Consider the following 24409-nt stretch of genomic DNA (forward strand, 5'->3'; position numbering starts at 1 on the left):
GCATCACTGCCTGGTACGGCAATTGCTCGGCCTCTGACCGCAAGGCACTTCAGAGGGTAGTGCATACGGCCCAGTACATCACTGGGGCTAAGCTGCCTGCCATCCAGGACCTCTACACCAGGCGGTGTCAGGAAGGCCCTAAAAATTGTCAAAGACCCCAGCCACCCCAGTCAGACTGTTCTCTCTACTACCGCATGGCAAGCGGTACCGTAGTGCCACGTTTAGGACAAAACGGCATCTCAACAGTTTTTACCCCCAAGCCGTAAGACTCCTGAACAGGTAATCAAATGGCTACCCAGACTATTTGCATTGTGTGCCTCCCCCAACCCCCCCCAAACCCTCTTTTTATGCTGCTGCAAGTCTCTGTTTATCATATATGCATAGTCACTTTAACTATACATTCATGTACATACTACCTCAGTTGGGCCGACCAACCAGTGCTCCCGCACATTGGTTAACCGGGCTATCTGCATTGTCCCGCCACCCACCAACCACTTTTTTTACGCTACTGCTACTCTCTGTTCATCATATATGCATAGTCACTTTAACCATATCTACATGTACATACTACCTCAATCAGCCTGACTAACCGGTGTCTGTATGTAGCCTCGCTACTTTTATAGCCTCGCTACTGTATATAGCCTGTCTTTTTACTGTTTTATTTCTTTACTTACCTATTGTTCATCCAACACCTTTTTTTCACTATTGGTTAGAGCCTGTAAGTAAGCATTTCACTGTAAGGTCTACACCTGTTGTATTCGGCGCGCGTGACAAACTTTGATTTGATGTGTTGCTGCCATGCTATGTTGTTGTCTTAGGTCTCTCTTTATGTAGTGTTGTGGTGTCTCTCTTGTCGTGATGTGTGTTTTGTCATATATATATATATATATATATATATATATATATATATATATATATATATACTGCTCGAAAAAATAAAGGGAACACTTAAACAACACATCCTAGATCTGAATGAAAGAAATAATCTTACTAAATACTTTTTTTCTTTACATAGTTGAATGTGCTGACAACAAAATCACACAAAAATAATCAATGGAAATCCAATTTATCAACCCATGGAGGTCTGGATTTGGGGTCACACTCAAAATTAAAGTGGAAAACCACACTACAGGCTGATCCAACTTTAATGTAATGTCCTTAAAACAAGTCAAAATGAGGCTCAGTAGTGTGTGTGGCCTCCACGTGCCTGTATAACCTCCCTACAACGCCTGGGCATGCTCCTGATGAGGTGGCGGATGGTCTCCTGCGGGATCTCCTCCCAGACCTGGACTAAAGCATCCGCCAACTCCTGGACAGTCTGTGGTGCAACGTGGCGTTGGTGGATGGAGCGAGACATGATGTCCCAGATGTGCTCAATCAGGTCTGGGGAACGGGCGGGCCAGTCCATAGCATCAATGCCTTCCTCTTGCAGGAACTGCTGACACACTCCAGCCACATGAGGTCTAGCATTGTCTAGCATTAGGAGGAACCCAGGGCCAACCGCATATGGTCTCACAAGGGGTCTGAGGATCTCATCTCGGTACCTAATGGCAGTCAGGCTACCTCTGGCGAGCACATGGAGGGCTGTGCGGCCCCCCAAAGAAATGCCACCCCACACCATGACTGACCCACCACCAAACCGGTCATGCTGGAGGATGTTGCAGGCAGCAGAACATTCTCCACGGCGTCTCCAGGCTCTGTCACGTCTGTCACATGTGCTCAGTGTGAACCTGCTTTCATCTGTGAAGAGCACAGGGCGCCAGTGGCGAATTTGCCAATCTTGGTGTTCTCTGGCAAATGCCAAACGTCCTGCACGGTGTTGGGCTGTAAGCACAACCCCCACCTGTGGACGTCGGGCCCTCATACCACCCTCATGGAGTCTGTTTCTGACCGTTTGAGCAGACACATGCACATTTGTGGCCTGCTGGAGGTCATTTTGCAGGGCTCTGGCAGTGCTTCTCCTGCTCCTCCTTGCACAAAGGCGGAGGTAGCGGTCCTGCTGCTGGGTTGTTGCCCTCCTACGGCCTCCTCCACATCTCCTGATGTACTGGCCTGTCTCCTGGTAGCGCCTCCATACTCTGGACACTACGCTGACAGACACAGCAAACCTTCTTGCCACAGCTCGCATTGATGTGCCATCCTGGATGAGCTGCACTACCTGAGCCACTTGTGTGGGTTGTAGACTCCGTCTCATGCTACCACTAGAGTGAAAGCACCACCAGCATTCAAAAGTGACCAAACCATCAGCCAGGAAGAATAGGAACTGAGAAGTGGTCTGTGGTCCCCACCTGCAGAACCACTCCTTTATTGGGGGTGTCTTGCTAATTTCCTGTAATTTCCACCTGTTGTCTATTCCATTTGCACAACAGCATGTGAAATGTATTGTCAATCAGTGTTGCTTCCTAAGTGGACAGTTTGATTTCACAGAAGTGTGATTGACTTGGAGTTACATTGTGTTGTTTAAGTGTTCCCTTTATTTTTTTGAGCAGTATATATATATATATATATCCCAGCTCCCATCCCTGCAGGAGGCCTTTGGCCTTTTGGTAGGCTGTCATTGTAAATAAGAATTTGTTCTTAACTGACTTGCCTAATTAAATAAAGGTTAATTTAAAAATGTTTATATAATAATTGTGGGGAAAGAGCTCTCGAGGTAAGAATTTAATTTTACACCTGGTGTATCCTGTGCACGTGGCCATCAAACGTTGAAACTACACACATTTGTTCATTATTTTTTATGTAAATAAGATTGCCATGTGATTACATTTGCATTATGAAAACATTAAGAAGCAAGAAGCACTGTTGCTACCATAGCCAATATCGTCTTGTTAACCAAACGCCTGGCTTTACCTATTAATAAAGCAGGCTATATGTCTACCTTTCTTACAAAAATAATAATACAAAAAATAAGCAGTGATGTCAAATGTCATTGGCTTTAGCAGGAGCTTTTGGCGCAGTAACTTCTGGCATGCTGCAGTCCTTTTCTGTATCAATAAGCCATTTCCCAGTGACAGTCAAAAGAAATCTCTGTCTCCTGGTGTGGAGGTGGTGGAGCTGTTAATAATAAAAATAATCTGACAGTGACACGTACAGATTATCCCTTCATTTGTTTCATAACGCAGATGTAATCACATGCAAATCGTATTTCCATCCAAAATAATGAGATTATCTGTCTAGTTTCAAAGTTTATTGGCCACGTGTACAGGATAGACCAGGTGTAAAACAGTACAATGAAATTCGTACCTCGAGAGCACTTTCCCAACAATGCAGTATTAATAATATAAATATAGATAATAACAGAATTTTATAAACTAATGAATAATACAGGCCGGTGCCTTATTCAATGTGCAGGAGTACTGGAGTGGTTTGGGTAGGTTTAAACATATAAATACTTATGGCATTATACTAATGGTAATACAGTGCATTCGAAAAGTACTGAGACCCCTTCACTTTTCCACATTTTGTTACGTTACAGCCTTTTCTAAAATTGATTAAATATATGTTTTTTCTAATCAATCTACGCACAATACCCCATAATGACAAAGCAAAAACAGGTTAAAAAAAATCTTATATCACATTTACACTAGTATTCAGACCCTTTACTCAGTACTTTGTTGAAGCACCATTGGCAGCGATTAGTCTTGAGTCTTCTTGGGTATGACGATACAATTTTGGGGTGGCAGGTAGCCTAGTGGTTAGAGCGTTGGGCCTGTAAGCGAAAGGTTGCTGGATCGAATCCCTGAGCTGACAAGGTAAAAATCTGTCGTTCTGCTCCTGAACAAGGCAGTTAACCCACTGTTCCCTGGTAGGCTGTCACTGTAAATAAGAATTTGTTCTTAACCTTTATTTAACTAGGCAAGTCAGTTAAGTTTAAAAAATGTTTTTTATAATAAATACAAGTTTGGCATACCTGTATTGGGAGTTTTTCCCATTCTCCTCTGCAGATCCTCTCAAGCTCTGTAAGGTTGGATGGGAGTGTCGCTGCACAGATATTTTCAGGTCTCTCCAGAGATGTTTGATTGGGTTCAAGTCCGGATTCTGGCTGGGCCACTCCTGCGTTGTCTTGGCTGTGTGCTTAGGGTCGTTGTCCTGTTGGAAGGTGAAAACCAAAACCTGCAGAAGAAACACAGCAGAACCTGGAAATACCATCCGCAACAACACTGAGTGAATGAAGTTCAGTCTGTGCCTATTTCTGAAGGCTAAAAGTAAAAGACAATAATCTCTAGGGAATTTTGTTACATAAAGCTTAATAAATAAGGTTACAAAGTAAAAAGCTAATAGGAAAGAAACTGACCAACAACCCCAATTAGCACTGAGTTGTAAAGTAAGAGGTGTCGAAGCCTTTGAGCCCAACAAATGGCAGGAGTCTCACAAACCGTCTCCCGCAGTTCAGAGACCATCCACTGGCATTTTCTACAAGAAATCTGCCTCCAGAAATAAAACCTTCTCCCAAGTGGGTGTGACACCTACTCCCGTTGACTGCTGCACTGCTGCTTGGATTCCACCTGGTGATCTGTTCACTGTCTGCCCTGGATTGTCTCCCCCTGTCTGGTACAGGTACTCCCCACTCTCTCCCGAGCTTTAGCTCGCCTCCAGCATACAGACACTGTTGGGGCGAGTGACTCTGAACTTACAATGGCAAGCCCCAAGTCATTATATATTATTTTCTTGTGCATTTTGCTTCTCGCCTCATGACTCCTGCATGCTTTGTTGACTATGAATTTTCTTGTTTATCCAACCATGGGACAGACTGTTTTGTTCTCACACTCGGGACTCTGACTCGCTATTAGTTACACGGTCTCGTGGCCTCCCATTCTATTCTAAGCACCTCTTGCCGGCTTTGTATTCATGTTACCTGATGAAATTGCTGTACAATATGACCCTGTTGCCGTCTCCCTGTCCTCTGCCGTGCCATGATTGTATTGTTGTTGATGATATCTGGAAATGTGCATGTACACCCTGGCCCATCTACTGTTGTTAGCCCCAATTCTGACTTGTGCTCTGATATCTGCTTCACTTATTTCTGCTCTCGTAAAAGCCTGAGTTTTCTGCACGTTAACCTGTCTGGGATAGGGGGCAGTATTTTCACGGCCGGATAAAAAAAATGTACCCGATTTAAACTGGTTACTACTCTTGCCCAGAAACGAGAATATGCATATTATTAGTAGATTTGGATAGAAAACACTCTGAAGTTTCTAAAACTGTTTGAATGGTGTCTGAGTATAACAGAACTCATACGGCAGGCAAAAACCTGAGAATTCCAAGCAGGAAGTGGCCTGTCTGCGAATTTGTAGTTCTCCTTTTGCTTCTCTATCGAAACTACAAATATTTATGAGTTACGTTGCACTTCCTAAGGCTTCCATTGGCTCTCTAAAGCGTTCAGAAAGCGGATTGAGGCGTCTCCTGTCTCTGGGCAGAGTACAGGAGCACAGTTTGTCAGTGGACTGCTTGGTGACTAAGAGGTTGGAAATGCGCGTTCACGAGACCTCGCCATTTTTTCTCTTCCTTTTTGAATGAATGCAGCATTGTCCGGTTGGAATATTATCGGTATTTTATGAGAAAAATACCATAAAAATGACCAGGCCCAGATTTTTCAACCATACAACTATTTTACACCATTTGAAAGATAAAACTCTCCTTTATCTAACCACATTGTCCGATTTCAAAAAGGCTTTACAGCAAAAGCAAAACATTAGATTATGTCAGGAGTACCCAGCCAGAAATAAATCACACAGCCATTTTTCAAGCTAGCATATGTCACAAAAACCAAAACCACAGCTAAATGCAGCACTAACCTTTGAATATCTTCATCAGATGACACTCCTAGCACATTATGTTATACAATACATGCATGTTTTGTTCAATCAAGTTCATATTTACATCAAAAACCAGCTTTTTACATTAGCATGTTTTGTTCAGAACTAGCATACCCACCGAAAACTTCCGGTGAATTTACTAAATTACTCACAATTAACGTTCACAAAATACATAACAATTATTTTAAGAATTATAGATACAGAACTCCTTTATGCAATCGCGGTGTCAGATTTTAAAATAGCTTTTCAGTGAAAGCACATTTTGCAATATTCTGAGTAGATATCACGGCTAGCTAATTTGACACCCACCAAGTTTGGCCCTCACCAAACTCAGATTTACTATAAGAAATTGGATTACCTTTGCTGTTCTTCGTCAGAATGCACTCCCAGGACTTCTACTTCAACAACAAATGTTGTTTTGGTTCGAAATAATCCATAGTTATATCCAAATAGCTCCGTTTTGTTTGTGTGTTCAAGTCACTATCGTGACAAAAAAATTCTAAATATTTCATTACCGTACTTCGAAGCATGTCAAACGCTGTTTAAAATAAATTTTTATGCTATTTTTCTCATAAAATAGCGATAATTTTCCAACCGCGCAACATTGTATTCGTTCAAACACTGAAAGAAAAAAATGAAGTCGTCTCGTGCACGTTCGCCTCAGTGTCATTGTTCCCAGAAGGACCACTCACAAAAACCCCTGCTGTTTTTCGCCCAGAGACTGGAGCGCTCTCATTCCACTTTCTGGCGCCTTCCTAGAGCCAATGAAAGCCTTAGAAAATGTCACGTTACAGCAGATAGGCTGTATATTTGATAGAGATGCCCTAGAAGGACAAGAAATGGTCAGACAGGGCACTTCCTGTATAGAATCTTCTCAGGTTTTGGCCTGCCATATGAGTTCTGTTATACTCACAGACACCATTCAAACAGTTGTAGAAACTTAAGAGTGTTTTCTATCCAAATCTACTAATTATATGCATATTCTAGTTTCTGGGCAGGAGTAGTAACCAGATTAAATCGGGTACGTTTTTTTATCCGGCCGTGAAAATACTGCCCCCTATCCCAAACAGGTTAATGAGCTGTATACCGCCATAAGCAAACAGGAAAATGTTCATCCAGAGGCGGCGCTCCTAGTGGCCGGGGACTTTAATGCAGGGAATCTTAAATCAGTTTTTCATCATTTCTATCAGCATGTTAAATGTGCAACCAGAGGGGAAAAAAATCTAGACCACCTTTACTCCACACACAGAGATGCGTACAAAGCTCTCCCTCGCCCTCCATTTGCCAAATCTGACCATAATTCTATCCTCCTGATTCCTGCTTACAAGCAAAAATTAAAGCAGGAAGCACCAGTGACTCAGTCTATAAAAAAAGTGGTCAGATGAAGCAGATGTTAAACTACAGGACTGTTTTGCTAGCACAGACTGGAATATGTTCCGGGATTCTTCCGATGGCATTGAGGAGTACACCACATCAGTCACTGGCTTCATCAAAAAGAGCATCGGAGACGTCATCCCCACAGTGACTGTACGTACTGTGGTAAACCGTGGGGTGTTGGGTTGAGCGTGCGGAGATTGACACAGAGAGGCTTTAGTCCACAAACGACTTTACTAAGACGGAAAATAAATATATCAAAAGAAATCACTTCGGTTTTGCTCGGTCTTACTTCTCTCTCTTAACTGGTGTCCGTCACTCCCCCTTCCCTCTCGCGGTGTGCCATCGTGCTCCTTTTATTTAGCCTCCACGGCTGATCCACAGATGATGCAGTCTCTATTGTGCTCCACACTGCCCTTTCACACCTGGACAAAAGGAACACCTATATGAGAATGCTGTTCATTGACTACAGCTCAGCGTTCAACAACAAAGCTCATCACTAAGCTAAGGATCCTGGGACTAAAACACTTCCCTCTGCAACTGGATCCTGGACTTCCTGATGGGCCGCCCCTTGGGTGGTAAGGGTTGTATCTCTTACTTTTTCTTAGCTTTTTTCTTAAAACTGCAATGTTGGTTAAGAACTTGTAAGTACGCATGTCACTGTTGTATTCGGCACATGTGACAAATAAAATTTCATTTGACTAAGTCTGAATTTGTCCTGCTAGGTGACTTAAACTGGGACATGCTTAAACCACCTGACAAAGTCCTTAAGCAATGGGAATCTCTAAATCTTTCTCAGATTATTACCAATACCACAACATATGACTCCAAATACCCAGAAAAGGCTACTCTCCTCAATGTTATCCTCACAAATAATCCTGATAGGTATCATTCTGGTGTTTTCTGTAATGACCTTTACAGCCTGTGTTCGTAATGGCTGCTCAGTAAAACAACCTCTCCTGATTTGCCATAGACGCCTGGTAAAAAAAACTTTAATTAGCAAGCCTTCCTTCATGACCTGGCCTCTGTAAATTGGTAAAGAATCAGCTTGATCCCATCTGTCAAACACACTTGGGCCTTCTTTTTTTATATTTTCAGTGGTATTGTTAACAAACACGCCCCCATAAAGAAAATTAGAATGACTCCAACCTAAGTGTATGTAAACTTCCGACTTCAACTGTACATGTAGTTTCACCTGACTGGTACGTGGGGTCCCCACATTCTGAAATTGCATTTTTGTCATTGGAATATGACACATGACGAGGCTACGGTCTGCTTTAGGACCATGCGGACGACTCCGAGCGTTCGGGTAGGCTGTAGTGTTTATCAGACTGGATTCTTTTTTTTTTTTTATGATAAAAAATGAAATAATGCAAGATGCGAACCTGATATTCAAACTGATTATAGGCTACTGAAGCCAACGACTTACCACTGCGCCATATAATTTTTATGAAAACATTTGAGAAAATGAAACGTCTATCTGATAATCACAGGCTGCTATTTATTGCTGATCAGCAGATGTCACCGATGTCTATTGTGTACCAATAATGAAGGTCAGAGTAATGAACAGTTTTTTTTGACACAATTTGCCTTCAGAAAGCCTCGGTTTCCCAGCACTATGTCACTGGCCATAGTCATATAGTGTATAAGGTGAAAAGTCATAACACAACACATTAGATAAACTGGATTGGTACTCTCAAGGTAGTGGGGGTAGTGTTACCTTGTCAGCATAGCAGGGATTTATAGGGCAGTGTCTAATGTTACCTCATGGGCTCACTTATCTCCTTTACTATTAGCAAGCGTGCAGAATGTCATTCAGCTATTAACTTCAGTCTATGAGCATGGCACACTGAGGCAATTTCACCCCATTTGCTGATTAACCTATGGGCTCACTCGTGCAACAATCACTTTCCTTTCTTTCAACCAATGGGCATGAATCCAGTGGAGGATTTACGTCAACTCAAACCTTCCGTCACCAACCAGGCTGGTCTTTCGTCCTCCGCTCCCTGAAATCCAATTTATGCATGATCCAAAAATGCAGTTGGAGGCTTCGTGTGGAGGGTGTGACGCAATTGCAGAGCCCCAGGAGGCATGCAGAGGCCATAAGGTTACATTGCAGTAAATGCTGTACGGCTAATTCAGATGTTGGATTGACCATGCAGAGCCTTTTAGAGGTGTGGCCTCCTCCACCCGGACCCCTCTTGCATAGCCCAAGGAACCGGCGTCGGCGACTGTAATACCTCTGATCCCAGACTAAAGCGAATCCTTTTCATTTCAGTTTTTGGTAGCATTTAGCATTTGCCGCAATGTTTATCTGTCATCCCGCTTGATATTAACGTTATCATTCATTTCAGTTCGGATTTATCGCAAATGCTAATTTCACGGCTAGTTTTTCGAGGCTATTCACGGGGTACAACTTCGATATGGGCTTTCTGTACTTCTGGGTTTCATTTTCACTATTATAAATGTCATGTTTAGCGAGTGAAATAATCACGATTGACTATTACTTATAAACTCTTTATTAAAACTACAATAAGTTTCAGGTTGTGCTTCTCATCGGCGTCTCGTCAAAAACACAAAAGTATTTGTGGTGTTTGGGAATCTTCTAAAGTCCCTCATGTTATAGTAGGATGTGTCAATAACCTGTACTTATTCATGTTATATCCAGGGGTGAAAGTAGATTTAATTTCTTAATGTGTGGGACAGCCCAAGCATGCTCACAATATATTTTTTTGTATATCGTAAGTGTAATCATAGAATTACATATAGAATCGCTATTAATTTCATATGATCTCTGTGGGCCTAGCAGCTTAGGTCTAGTAAAGATTTGTCATATGATTTTTAACCACATGCATAACATTTTATGTGCCATAGACACAACCAGTCGTGATGTTTTCATCTGATTCTCAAACAATAACTTCAAAAAAGGCACATCTGTGGGCTACCCGTGCACTTTCCTCCACTCACAAAATAATTCCATAAACCAAATCGAAACACTGCCACAAGGCATTATATTTTACAGCAAACAAAACACTGCAGCAGAAGCAAACTCCTTCCTTCATGTGAGGCTACAATACCTCGACTTTCCCAGGGAAGCTGTGAAACAGGGGAAGCTGTGATGCCAGCTCTAGCCTATTGCATGATTGTGTTTGAGTCATTAAAGAACCCATCCAAACAGCGCACTCACAATTTAATGAATGGAAGGAGACATCTGTTACAAAACACCTACATGTATTGTAATGACCTTCTGCATTTGTCATTAGACCTTGTAGCCTGAATTGATGCGTCCACTGCTGTTTGCGTGTGTCTCGGACACTCATCTCTGCCTTGGCAAAATGTAAGTGTACTCATTGAACCACAACGCAATTCGGAGCATATACTACCCGGTTTTATATATACTAGCATATACTACCCTGTTTTAAGTCAATTATCTCATTCTTTATGTGGCTGACATGGTAATGTTAACCTTTAGATCCCAGAACGGCCGTCAACGGCATTTCTTTAAATTACTATAGGGGCCACGTATGGCCTTGTCTTTCTAACAATAATATCTGTGTCAATATCGCAAAATTAACTTGCTAACAACCTGTCGTATTCGCATGGCTTTTGTCATCAACCAGAGACTGGAACAGGGTATGCTGTCGTTTTTAAAGAAAAAATCTCTTCATTATTCAAAATGATGGCATCGAAGTGGCCATGACTTTTCACTGTGGAAGAGGATCTATGTTGGTTGGTGATACGGATTCGGACACGTCCTTGCACTTTGAAAGCGTTATGGTGAGTGAAATAAATAAAAAGTAGATGTATACGTTTGGTGTTGTTGATGTTTGATTCTGTGAAATTTGGGGAATAGCTTTCAGATTAGCAAATCCTGTCATGATCACTTGGTTGGTAAAAGCGAGCACATCAGTGGTGGAGCAGGATCTTGAATGATTGCTCTCTGTCTCATGGAAATAGTTGCAGTGTTTAGCTGTATACAGTCAGCTAACTAGTTGGTTGTTTTGTCTTGTTTCTACTGATGTAATTCATATGGAAACTGCCCAAGCTGCTTGCTATAGCTAGGTAGCTAGCTAGTTAGTCTGTCAGGACAAAAAAGTTGTGTGTGATGGTAAACTTGGGCTGCACAGCTGTCACTTTCACCTGCTAGCCATACAGACAACCAGCTAACTAGCCACCAAAATGGAGATTACAGTAATTTGTGTGTATCTGTTGGGCTTAGGTAATTGTTTGTCATGTTTGCTAGGAACAAATATTTATAGGCTATACAGTGCATTCGGAAAGTATTAACTTTTTCCACATTTTGCTACGATTTAAATGTCCCCCCCCTCATCAATCTACACAATACCCCATAATGACAAAGCGAAAACAACAGGTTTTTAGAAATGTTGGCATATTTATAAAAAACAAAACACAGAAATACCTTATTTACATAAGTATTCAGACCGTTTGCTTTGAGACTCGAAATTGAGCTTAGGTGCATCCTATTTCCATTGATCATCCTTGAGATGCTTCTACAACTTGATTGATCTGTCAATCTGACAGAGCTCCAGAGTTCCTCTGTGGATATGAGAGAACTTTCCAGAAGGACATCCATCTATACAGCACTCCACCAATCAAGCCTTTATGGTAGAGTGGCCAGACGGAAGCCATTCCTCTGTAAAAGGCACATGACAGCCCACTTGGAGTTTGCCAAAAGGCACCGAAAGGACTCTGACCATGAGAAACAAGATTATCTGGTCTGATGAAACCAAGATGGAACTCTGGCCTGAATGCCAAGCATCACATCTGGAGGAAACCTGGTGAAGCATGGTGGTGGCAGTATCATGCTGTGGGGATGTTTTTCAGAGGCAGGGACTGGGAGACTAGTCAGATTCAAGGGAAAGATGAAGAAAGTACAGAGAGATCCTTGATGAAAACCTGCTCCAGAGCGCTCAGGACCTCAGACTGGGATCAAGGTTCACCTTCCAACAGGACAACGACCCTAAGCACACAGCCAAGACAATGCATAGGGGCTTCGGGACAAGTCTCTGAATGTCCTTGAGTGGCCCAGACTTGAACCCGATCGAACATCTCTGGAGAGACCTGAAAAAAGCTGTGCAGCAACGCTCCCCATCCAACCTGATCTGCAGAGAAGAATTGGAGAAACTCCCCAAATACAGGTGTGCCAAGCTTGTAGAAGACTAATACCCAAGAAGACTTGATGCTGTAATCGCTGCCAAAGGTGCTTCAACAAAGTACTGAGTAAAGGGTCTGAATACTTATGTAAATTTAATATTTCTGTTTTTTTTTTATAAATTAGCAAACATTTCTAAAAACCTGTTTTTGCTTCGTCATTATGAGGTATTGTGTGTAGATTGAGAGGGAAAAAACGATTTAATCAATTCATGTCACTTTTATAAAAATGTCAATGGACGATAACATTTTCTTTATTTTATCTTTAACAGTTGAACCGGTGTTAAGCAGTCGGAGGAGTTACTAGATTTACTGAGGTGCAGGTCAGATGAGGAGGTAAGCATGCAGAGATGGTGAAGTGTGTGGGATGACCAACCATCCTAAAAACACAGTTGCTGGGTTATAAGTGCATACACAATGCAGTACAGATTCAGCCTATGAAATCCACGTTAGCCATGCAACACATAGAATTAGAGTCATATCTACCTGACCTGCCATACATTACATGTATCACCAAGCATGCAGTGGTCCATCCCACGGTCCACACCCTGTATGTTAGGGCGGCAGGTAGCCTAGTGGTTAGAGCGTTTGGCTAGTAACCGAAAGGTTCCTAGATTGAATCCCAGAGCTGACAAGGTAAAAATCTGTCATCTAAATAAGGCAGTTAACCTACTGTTCCTAGGCTGTCATTGTAAAGAAGAACTTGTTTAAACTGACTTGCCTAGTTAAATAAAGGTCAAATAAAATGCCTCATCGCTATCCATCCACACATCTAGCTGACCTTATTACAGTAAGCATGCATATTCTTCCTCTATACTCGAAAGAGCATATTGTGCTATAGCCATGAACGTATTGCAGCGCAGTAAGGGCTTCCCCTCACCAACCACCTAAAGAGAGAGAGAGAAATCTGAAGGTGAGAGAGACACAGAGAGAGAGAGAGAGAAATCTGAAGGTGAAAGAGACAGAGAGAGAGAGAGAGAGAGAGAGAGAGTGAGAAATCTGAAGGTGAAAGAGAGAGAAATCTGAAGATAAGAGAGAGACAGAGAGATCTGAAGGTGAAAGAGAGAAATTTGAAGATAAAAGAGAGAGACAGAGAGAAAGGGTTAGAGAGGGAGAGTTACGAGACATAGCCATCTATTTAATGAGCTTTGCAGCGGAGACAGCCTGTGGGCTCCTTGGGAGGGAGCCAGTGATTTCCCCTGCAGGAAGAATTTGAGCAGTGTGACGGAGTGGAGTATCACAGTGCGGTAACACTATCAACATCATAGCGGTGCTGACGTCATCTACATCCGTAGACGAGCCAACACCGCTAACTCTTCTCTCACTCCAGGCATGCTGGGAACGCATTGTGGCGTCGCAGGCTTATGGGCATCTTTTCATATCATCCTCATAGAAAGAGAGAGAGGGAGAGAGAGCTACACCTCATTTAATCTAGTTTGCTGAATTCCCTCTCTTTGCCAAGGGCTGCCTTCTCTCAGAAATGCCTCAATCCAAACAATCTCTATTTTCTGTATCAATAAAGAAGATGGAGTAAAAACATAACATGCACTCATCTCTCTCCAATGCAGACACAGTGGACATTCAGGTGCCATGTTTCAATTCAAATCATCTGTGTTTACTTTATTAAAAACAACGTTTTCTGAACATCATCCAGTTTGCTGGGCAAAAAAACTGCAAAACATAAGAATGAATGGTTTGGACAACTCTGATTTTCTCTTCTAGAGATTTGGGACATGGATTTGTGGCTATGCTGCCACTGGTTCAAATCCCACCGGAGCAATTCAACCACTTAAGCAGTGAAACTTGCAGAAGTTATTGCTGTAATAAATAACAAGCCATGGTTACTGTAGTTGTAGATACATACTGTATTTACCAGGCAGCACTGATCTCCAGCAAATTATTGTAATGCTAATGGTATGAATGGATAGGACAAATGTTGGTGGGGATACAAATCCCATTCAAGTCACGGGACCGATATCAGCCTTTTGCGCACATCATGTCCAAATGATAATGTTGGTCCCATGACTTTAATGGGATTTGTGCCACAAATGCTAAAACGTTAGCATTTGGAAACAATGCCAGGGAAACTTAACCAAAGCATGGTTTGCTGCAGGGGCGGAAATCCCGGGGGGGGACGGGGGGGGGACGACCCCCCCATCCTGGGAAAAATATGATTTGTCCCCCCCCAATATATCACTGAAACATAACTATGTAACTTAAATAATATTAATAATACGCAATGAAAGCAATTGTGCTGATTATAGACACTTAATAGCGCGTTTTTACATTTCAAAAGATTGCGACCCCCCCCCACCCTTTGCCTCACAATGGTTTGATCCACTGCCAGTTCCTTAGTTGGCAAGGTAACAGAGGGGTCGTGTCTATTGTCTGAAAGGCACTCAATGCACGTAACTGACGTGAGGTTCATCCAGTCAATCGCGCACATACACTAGCTGAATATGCAGAGCTAGCGCGCAAATATGAACTATTAAGCTAGCTCGTACCTATTCCATTTATGTGGCGTCGTCAAAGATGGAATCTTTGCTATCGTCAATTTATTCCAAGATCAGCATGCAGATGAGGTAAGTTAGTGCTTCAAAGTCCCTGTGATAAGGTTAGCAATAAACTGAAGTCCAAACTGAACAGAACTACACTCTCTTCTACCATTGTCTTAAATATATTTAATGGTCTCGTTGCAAAAGCTAAATTGTCGCAAGGGAACTTTTATTTATTTATTTATTTTATTTCACCTTTATTTAACCCGGGTAGCAAAGATTATAGCAAACACCACTGAAACGGAATTGGTGCTCGCTAGCTTTGCAAATTCAGCTATTGTTGGAAGCCAGCCAATATGAAACAAACTATTCAAATTACAAAAGGTTGCAGCATATGTTGTGTAAATGGTGAACTCATACAGCTGTCAACTCTTGTCATTTTAATCCGTTTCACATTTGCTAGCTACCTTTTAGATCGAAGCCCAAATAGAATGATTGAAGATGATAGAAGCCCATCTCCTACTGTAAATAACCTACACACTGTGTGTGTGTGTGTAGCCAGCCAGCCAGGTAGAAAAATGGCAGAAAAATTAAAGACAGACATCAGAGTATTTTTCAATACACCAAAACGCAAAGTAAGAACCCTAGTAGCCTAATATCTCAAAGACTAGTTGATAAAATGTTCATAAGAAAGAAATGAAATTCTAATGGAAATGTTTCACAATGATGTCATTAGGCAGAGCAGGCAACAGATGGCACACAGACAGCAGAGTTGGGGACAGATATGCAGGGACAGACTGGCAGAGACAGGGAGTCTCAGGTAAGTTTGTTGAGTCTTTGTTTGGCAACATTATGAAAGGTTCTCAATTTTTTGACTTGTAAAATAGGAACATAATTGGAAAATGCCATGGATACCCCCACTCTCAACTTAAACTGGTGACTGAACTAAGATTTGTTAAAGGCAATGGTATTGCTGTTGTGATTAGTTGTGTAGTTTTGGTTACCGGTAGTTAGGAGTACGGCAAACACCTTATTTATTTGGTTCCTCAATATACATTTACCATATTACAATGTAGGCTATGTGTTACAGCACTACTTTTGGTGTCCCCCTCAGGAATTGCTCTTGAGAAAATTTCATGTAATTGTCCCCTCCAAAGTTGATATCAGATTTTCGCCCCTGGTTTGCTGTCATACAGTACCTTGTAGTACCTTCTTTACCCTGCTTACAGGGTAAAGAAACCAATTTGTAATTTAGGTGAACTATCCCTTTAAGTGTTCAGCATTTGTCTGGCAACCCCACTGAGAGGGGTGCAGGAGAGGTGTCAATTAAAGCAAACAGAACGTTCGAGAGGTGGGTCCCTAATTAGGAAAAGTGGAACACTATCTCTCCTGGGAATGATGTTACATCTTAGGGGTGAGGCAGCCATGCTTTTTCCTTGTCCTTTGTGACCTAACTAGCATCTTTTGACACCTCAGTAGAAAACGTGTCTGTCAATTTTGACTTGTTCAATAATTGGCGACAGTCGAAAACAGTGTCATCAAAAAGACAATTGTACTTCCAATGCCAAAATGGCAAGGTGTATAATGCATAAAATCTATAATTGAAGGTATGACATTTGAAGGAATTATGTGGGGATAAATGTGTGACACCAGCCAAGCAGGCAGCCAGCTGGCGAGAAGTCATACTCGTGAAAAATACGTTAATTTGAGGAGTGCATCTTCATTTGCATTTATTTGCAGCTTTTAAAATTTTAAAAATATGTTAATTCAACGTACAATTGTAAGGCAACAACCTGCTCAACATTTGGGCAACTAGCAAAACCAAAATACATTCTCAAGTTGAATTGTATGCTCACTAAACTTAGAATTTTAGGTTGAGTGAACGTACAAGTCAACTTAAGAATTTATTCTACCTTATTTGCATATTTTTTGTTAGCATGGCTGTTGTATTCAATGGCTTTAAGTTTTGTAGCCTTCGCCAAGTGAGTGTTTAGGTGAATATGTTAACTTTAAAATGAAACTTTAAGACAATACATTACATAGTGAAATTTTCCGAAAGGGAAATAGATATATATTCAGTTGAAGTCGGAAGTTTACATACACTTAGTTTGGAGTCATTAAAACTAGTGGGTTATTGGGTTAATTTCTTGTTAACAAACTATAGTTTTGGCAAGTCAGTTAGGACATCTACTTTATGAATGACACAATATACTTTTCCAAGATTTGTTTACAGATTATTTCACTTATAATTCACTGTATCACAATTCCAGTGGGTCAGAAGTGCCTTTAAACAGCTTGGAATATTCCAGAAAATGATTTCATGGCTTCAGAAGCTTCTGATAGACTAATTGACATAATTTGAGTCAATTGGAGGTGTACCTGTATCTCAAGGCCTACCTTCAAATTCAGTGCCTCTTTGCTTGACATCATTGGAAAATCAAAAGAAATCAGCCAAGACCTCAGATAATTCTTTTTGACCTCTACAAGTCCGGTTCATCCTTGGGAGCAATTTCCAAAAGCCTGAAGGTACCACATTCATCTGTACAAACAATAGTACGCAAGTATAAACATCATGGGACCACTCAGCCATCATTCCGCTCAGGAAGGAGACGTGTTCTGTCTCCTGGAGATGAACGTACTTTGGTGCGAAAAGTGCAAATCAATCCCAGAACTACAGCAAAGGACCTTGTGAAGATGCTGGAGGAAACAGGTCTAAGAGTATCTATATCCACAGTAAAACGAGTTCTATATCGACATAACCTGAAAGGCCGCTCAGCAAGGAAGAAGCCACTGCTCCAAAACCGCCATAAAAAAGCCAGACGATGGTTTGCAACTGCACATGGGGCCAAAGATCGTACTTTTTGGAGAAATGTCCTCTGGTCTGATGAAACAAAAATATAACTTTTTGGCCATAATGACCATCGTTATGTTTGGAGGAAAAAGGGGGAGGCTTGCAAGCCAAAGAACACCATCCCAACCGTGAAGCACGGGGGTGGCAGCATCATGTTGTGGGGGTGCTTTGCTGCAGGAGGGACTGGTGCACTTCACAAAATAGATGTTATCATGAGGATGGAAAATTGTGGATATATTGAAGCAACATCTCAAGACATCAGTCAGAAAGTTAAAGTTTGGTCGCAAATGGGTCTTCCAAATGGACAACGACCCCAAGCATACTTCCAAAGTTGTGGCAAAATGGCTTAAGGACAACAAAGTCAAGGTATTGGAGTGGCCATCACAAAGCCCTGACCTCAATCCTATAGAAAATTTGTGGGCAGAACTGAAAAAGCGACTGACTCAGTTACACCTGTTCTGTCAGGAGGAATGGGACAAAATTCACCCAACTTATTGTGGGAAGCTTGTGGAAGGCTACCTGAAACGTTTGACCCAAGTTAAACAAATGAAAGGCAATGCTACCAAATACTAATTGAGTGTATATAAACTTCTGACCCACTGGGAATGTAATGAAAGAAATAAAAGCGGCAATATATCATTCTCTCTACTATTATTCTGACATTTCACATTCTTAAAATAAAGTGGTGATCCTAACTGATCTAAGACAGGGAATTTTTACAAGGATTAAATGTCAGGAATTGTGAAAAACTGAGTTTAAATGTATTTGGCTAAGGTGTATGTAAACTTCCGACTTCAACTGTACACACACACACACACACACACACACACACACACACACACACACACACACACACACACACACACACACACACACACACACACACACACACACACACACACACACACACACACACACACACACACACACACACACACACACAGTGTAACGGTCTGGGCGTAGTGGGTGCGGAGTCAGGCGCAGGAGGCAGAAAAGTTCAATGCAGCGTATTATTACGCACAAACGTATACGCCAAAATGCCGGGCGCACAAAACACAAAATGCCCAAAGTACACTTATCCAACACACACAACACAGTGGAAGGAGTAATTAAGCACGCACACAGAGCAGGCGGGCCTCCTGGCTTAAATAGCCCAACTAATAAGCCTAAACGAAAACAGGGGAAACTAATTAGACAAAACAAACAGAAAAGGAAAAAGGGATCGGTGGCAGCTAGTAGGCCGGTGACGCTGAGCGCCGAGCGCCACCCGAACAGGGAGAGGAGCCACCCTCGGTAGGAGTCGTGACACACAGTGTATTTGGAAAGTATTTCGACCCCTTCACTTTTTCCACATTTTGTTACATTACATTCTTATTCTAAAATGGATTAAATAGTTTTTCCCCTCATCAATATACACACACAATACCCCATAATGACAAAGATAAAACAGTTTTTTATAAATGTTTGCAAATGAATTAAAAATAAAAAACTGAAATATTACATAAGTATTCAGACTCTTTACTCAGTACATTGTTGAAGCACCTATGGCAGCGATTACAGGCTCAAGTCTTTTTGGGTATGACGCTACAAGCTTGGCAAACCTGTATTTGGAGAGTTTCTCCCATTCTTCTCTGCAGATCCTCTCAAGCACTGTCAGGTTGGAATGGGAGCGTCACTGCATAGCTATTTTCAGGTCTCTCCAGAGATGTTCGATCGGGTTCAAGTCTGGGTTCTGGGCTCAAGGACATTCAGAGACTTGTCCGAAACCACTCCTGCGTTGTCTTAGCTGTGTGCTTAGGGTCATTGTCCTGTTGGAAGGTGAACCTTCGCCCTAGTCTGAGGTTCTAAGCGCTCTGGAGCAGGTTTTTAATCGAGGATCTCTCTGTACTTTGCTCCGTTCATCTTTCCCTCAATCCTGACTAGTCTCCCAGTCCCTGCCCCTGAAAAATATCCCCACAGCATAATGCTGCAGCCACCACGCTTCACTGTAGGGATAGTGCCAGGTTTCTTCCAGATGTGACGCTTGGCATTCAGGCCTAAGTGTTCAATCTTGGTTTCATCAGACCAAATAATCTTGTTTCTCATGGTCAGAGTCTTTTAGGTGCCTCTTGGCAAACTCAAAGCGGGCTGTCATGTGCCTTTTACTGAGGAGTTGCTTCCGTCTGGCCACTCTACCATGAAGGCCTGATTGGTGAAGTACTGCAGAGATGGTTGTCCTTCTGGAAAGTTCTCCCATCTCCACAGAGGAACTCTGGAGCTCTGTCAGAGTGACCATCAGGTTCTTGGTCACTTTCCTGAGCAAGGCCCTTCTCCCCCGATTGCTCAGTTTGGTGACTGCAGGAATGTTCAACAGAGCTGTTGCCAGAGAATTCAATGTTAATTTCTCTACCATAAGCCACCTCATTGTAGTTTTAGAGAATTTGGCAGTACAATTCCAGACCATGTGTATGGCGTCGTGTGGGCGAGCTGTTTGCTGATGTCAACGTTGTGAACAGATTGCCCCATGGTGGCGGTGGGGTTATGGTATGTGCAGGCACAAACTAAAGACAATGAACACAATTGCATTTTATCGATGCTAATTTGAATGCACAGAAATACCATGACGAGTACTTGAGGCCCATTTCTTTACACCACTGCAGATACCTTAAAGTACTTATGTAAAAATACTTGAAAGTACTACTTTAGTAGTTTTGGGGGGTATATGTACAGTACTTTACTATTTACACTTTTACTTTACTTCACTACATTCCTAAAGAAAATGCTGTACTTTTTACTCCATACGTTTTCCCTTACACCCAAATGTACTCATTACATTTTGAATGCTTAGCAGGACAGGAAAATGATGTAATTCACATACATATCAAGAGAACATCTCTGATCATCCCTACTGCCTCTGATCTGGCAGACTCACTAACACGTGCTTAGTGACTATCTGTAAATTAAACTAACAAGAAAATGGTGCTGTCTGGTGTGCAATAAGGAATTTTAAATGATTTATACTTTTACTTTCGATGCTTAAATATATTTTAGCAATTACATTTACTTTTGATACTTAAGTATATTTCAAAACTAATTATTTTAGGCATTGAATCAAACTTTATTTGTCACATGCGCCGAATACAACAAGTGTAGACCTTACCGTGAAATTCTTACTTACAAGCCCTTAACCAACAGTGCAGTTCAAGAAAGAGTTAAGAAAATATTTACCAAATAAACGGGAGTAAATAATAATAAAAAGTAACACAATAAAATAACAATAATGAGGCTATATACAGGGGGGTACCGGTACCGAGTCAATGTGCGGGGGTACAGGTTAGTCGAGGTAATTTGTACATGTAGGTAGGGGTGAAGTGACTATGCATAGATAATAAACAGTGAGTAGCAGCAGGGTAAAAAAAAACGAATGGGGGGGTGTCAATGTAAATTGTCTGGTGGTCATTTGATTAATTGTTCAGCAATCTTATGGCTTGGGGGTAGAAGCTTTTAAGGAGCCTTTTGGTCCTAGACTTGGCCCTCCGGTACCGCTGCCGTACGGTAGCAGAGAAAACAGTCTCTGACTGGAGTCTCTGACAATTTTTGGGACTTTCCTCTGACACCGCCTAGTATGTAGGTCCTGGATGGCAGGAAGCTTGGCCCCAGTGATGTACTGGGCCATATGCACTACCCTCTGTACTGCCTTACGGTCAGATGCCGAGCAGTTGCCATACCAGGCGGTGATGCAACCGGTCAGGATGCTCTTGATACTGCAGCTGTAGAACATTTTGAGGACCTGGGGACCCATGCCAAATCTTTTCAGTCTCCCGAGGGGGGAAAAGGTGTTGTCGTGCCCTCTTCACGACTGTCTTTGTGTGTTTTGACCATGATAGTTTGTTGGTGAAGTGGACACCAAGGAACTTGAAACTCTAGACCCGCTCAACTACAGCCCGTCGACGTTAATGAGGGCCTGTTCGGCCTGACTTTTCCTGTAGTCCACGATCTGCTCCTTTGTCTTGCTCACATTGATGGAGAGGTTGTTATCCTGGCACCACACTGACAGGTCTCTGACCTCCCTATAAGCTGTCTCATTGTTGTCGGTGATCAGGCCTACCACTGTTGTGTCGTCAGCAGGAGGGGACTAAGTACACACCCCTGAGGGGCCCCAGTGTTGAGAATCAGCGTGGCAGACATGTTGTTGCCTACCCTTACCACCTGGGGGTGGCCCGTCAGGAAGTCCTAGATCCAGTTGCAGAGGGGGGGTGTTTAGTCCCAGGGTCCTTAGCTTAGTGATGAGCTTCGTGGGCAATATGGTTTGGAATGCTGAGCTGTAGTCAATGAACAGCATTCTCACATCGGTGTTCCTTTTGTCCAGGTAGGAAAGGGCAGTGTGGAGTGTGATTGAATTTGCGTCATATGTGGATCTGTTGGGGCGGTATGCGAATTGGAGTGGGTCTAGGGTATCTGGGAGGATGTTGTTGATGTGAGCAATGACCAGCCTTTTAAAGCACTTCATGGCTACCGACATGAGTGCTACAGGGCGGTAATCATTTAGGCAGGTTACCTTCGCTTCCTTGGGCACAGTGGTCTGCTTGAAACATGTAGGTATTACAGACTCGGTCAGGGAGAGGTTGAAAAATGTCAGGGAAGACACCTTATTTGCATATTTTTTTGTTAGCATGGCTGTTGTATTCAATGGCTTTAAGTTTTGTAGCCTTCGCCAAGTGAGTGTTTAGGTGAATATGTTAACTTTAAAATGAAACTTTAAGACAATACATTACATAGTGAAATTTTCCGAAAGGGAAATAGATATATATTCAGTTGAAGTCGGAAGTTTACATACACTTAGTTTGGAGTCATTAAAACTAGTGGGTTATTGGGTTAATTTCTTGTTAACAAACTATAGTTTTGGCAAGTCAGTTAGGACATCTACTTTATGAATGACAAAATATACTTTTCCAACATTTGTTTACAGATTATTTCACTTATAATTCACTGTATCACAATTCCAGTGGGTCAGAAGTGCCTTTAAACAGCTTGGAATATTCCAGAAAATGATTTCATGGCTTCAGAAGCTTCTGATAGACTAATTGACATAATTTGAGTCAATTGGAGGTGTACCTGTATCTCAAGGCCTACCTTCAAATTCAGTGCCTCTTTGCTTGACATCATTGGAAAATCAAAAGAAATCAGCCAAGACCTCAGATAATTCTTTTTGACCTCTACAAGTCCGGTTCATCCTTGGGAGCAATTTCCAAAAGCCTGAAGGTACCACATTCATCTGTACAAACAATAGTACGCAAGTATAAACATCATGGGACCACTCAGCCATCATTCCGCTCAGGAAGGAGACGTGTTCTGTCTCCTGGAGATGAACGTACTTTGGTGCGAAAAGTGCAAATCAATCCCAGAACTACAGCAAAGGACCTTGTGAAGATGCTGGAGGAAACAGGTCTAAGAGTATCTATATCCACAGTAAAACGAGTTCTATATCGACATAACCTGAAAGGCCGCTCAGCAAGGAAGAAGCCACTGCTCCAAAACCGCCATAAAAAAGCCAGACGATGGTTTGCAACTGCACATGGGGCCAAAGATCGTACTTTTTGGAGAAATGTCCTCTGGTCTGATGAAACAAAATATAACTTTTTGGCCATAATGACCATCGTTATGTTTGGAGGAAAAAGGGGGAGGCTTGCAAGCCAAAGAACACCATCCCAACCGTGAAGCACGGGGGTGGCAGCATCATGTTGTGGGGGTGCTTTGCTGCAGGAGGGACTGGTGCACTTCACAAAATAGATGTTATCATGAGGATGGAAAATTGTGGATATATTGAAGCAACATCTCAAGACATCAGTCAGAAAGTTAAAGTTTGGTCGCAAATGGGTCTTCCAAATGGACAACGACCCCAAGCATACTTCCAAAGTTGTGGCAAAATGGCTTAAGGACAACAAAGTCAAGGTATTGGAGTGGCCATCACAAAGCCCTGACCTCAATCCTATAGAAAATTTGTGGGCAGAACTGAAAAAGCGACTGAGTCAGTTACACCTGTTCTGTCAGGAGGAATGGGACAAAATTCACCCAACTTATTGTGGGAAGCTTGTGGAAGGCTACCTGAAACGTTTGACCCAAGTTAAACAAATGAAAGGCAATGCTACCAAATACTAATTGAGTGTATATAAACTTCTGACCCACTGGGAATGTAATGAAAGAAATAAAAGCGGCAATATATCATTCTCTCTACTATTATTCTGACATTTCACATTCTTAAAATAAAGTGGTGATCCTAACTGATCTAAGACAGGGAATTTTTACAAGGATTAAATGTCAGGAATTGTGAAAAACTGAGTTTAAATGTATTTGGCTAAGGTGTATGTAAACTTCCGACTTCAACTGTACACACACACACACACACACACACACACACACACACACACACACACACACACACACACACACACACACACACACACAGTGTAACGGTCTGGGCGTAGTGGGTGCGGAGTCAGGCGCAGGAGGCAGAAAAGTTCAATGCAGCGTATTATTACGCACAAACGTATACGCCAAAATGCCGGGTGCACAAAACACAAAATGCCCAAAGTACACTTATCCAACACACACAACACAGTGGAAGGAGTAATTAAGCACGCACACAGAGCAGGCGGGCCTCCTGGCTTAAATAGCCCAACTAATAAGCCTAAACGAAAACAGGGGAAACTAATTAGACGAAA

This window comes from Salmo salar, chromosome ssa14 (assembly GCF_905237065.1).
Source record: "Salmo salar chromosome ssa14, Ssal_v3.1, whole genome shotgun sequence".
NCBI classification, from domain to species: Eukaryota; Metazoa; Chordata; class Actinopteri; order Salmoniformes; family Salmonidae; genus Salmo; species Salmo salar.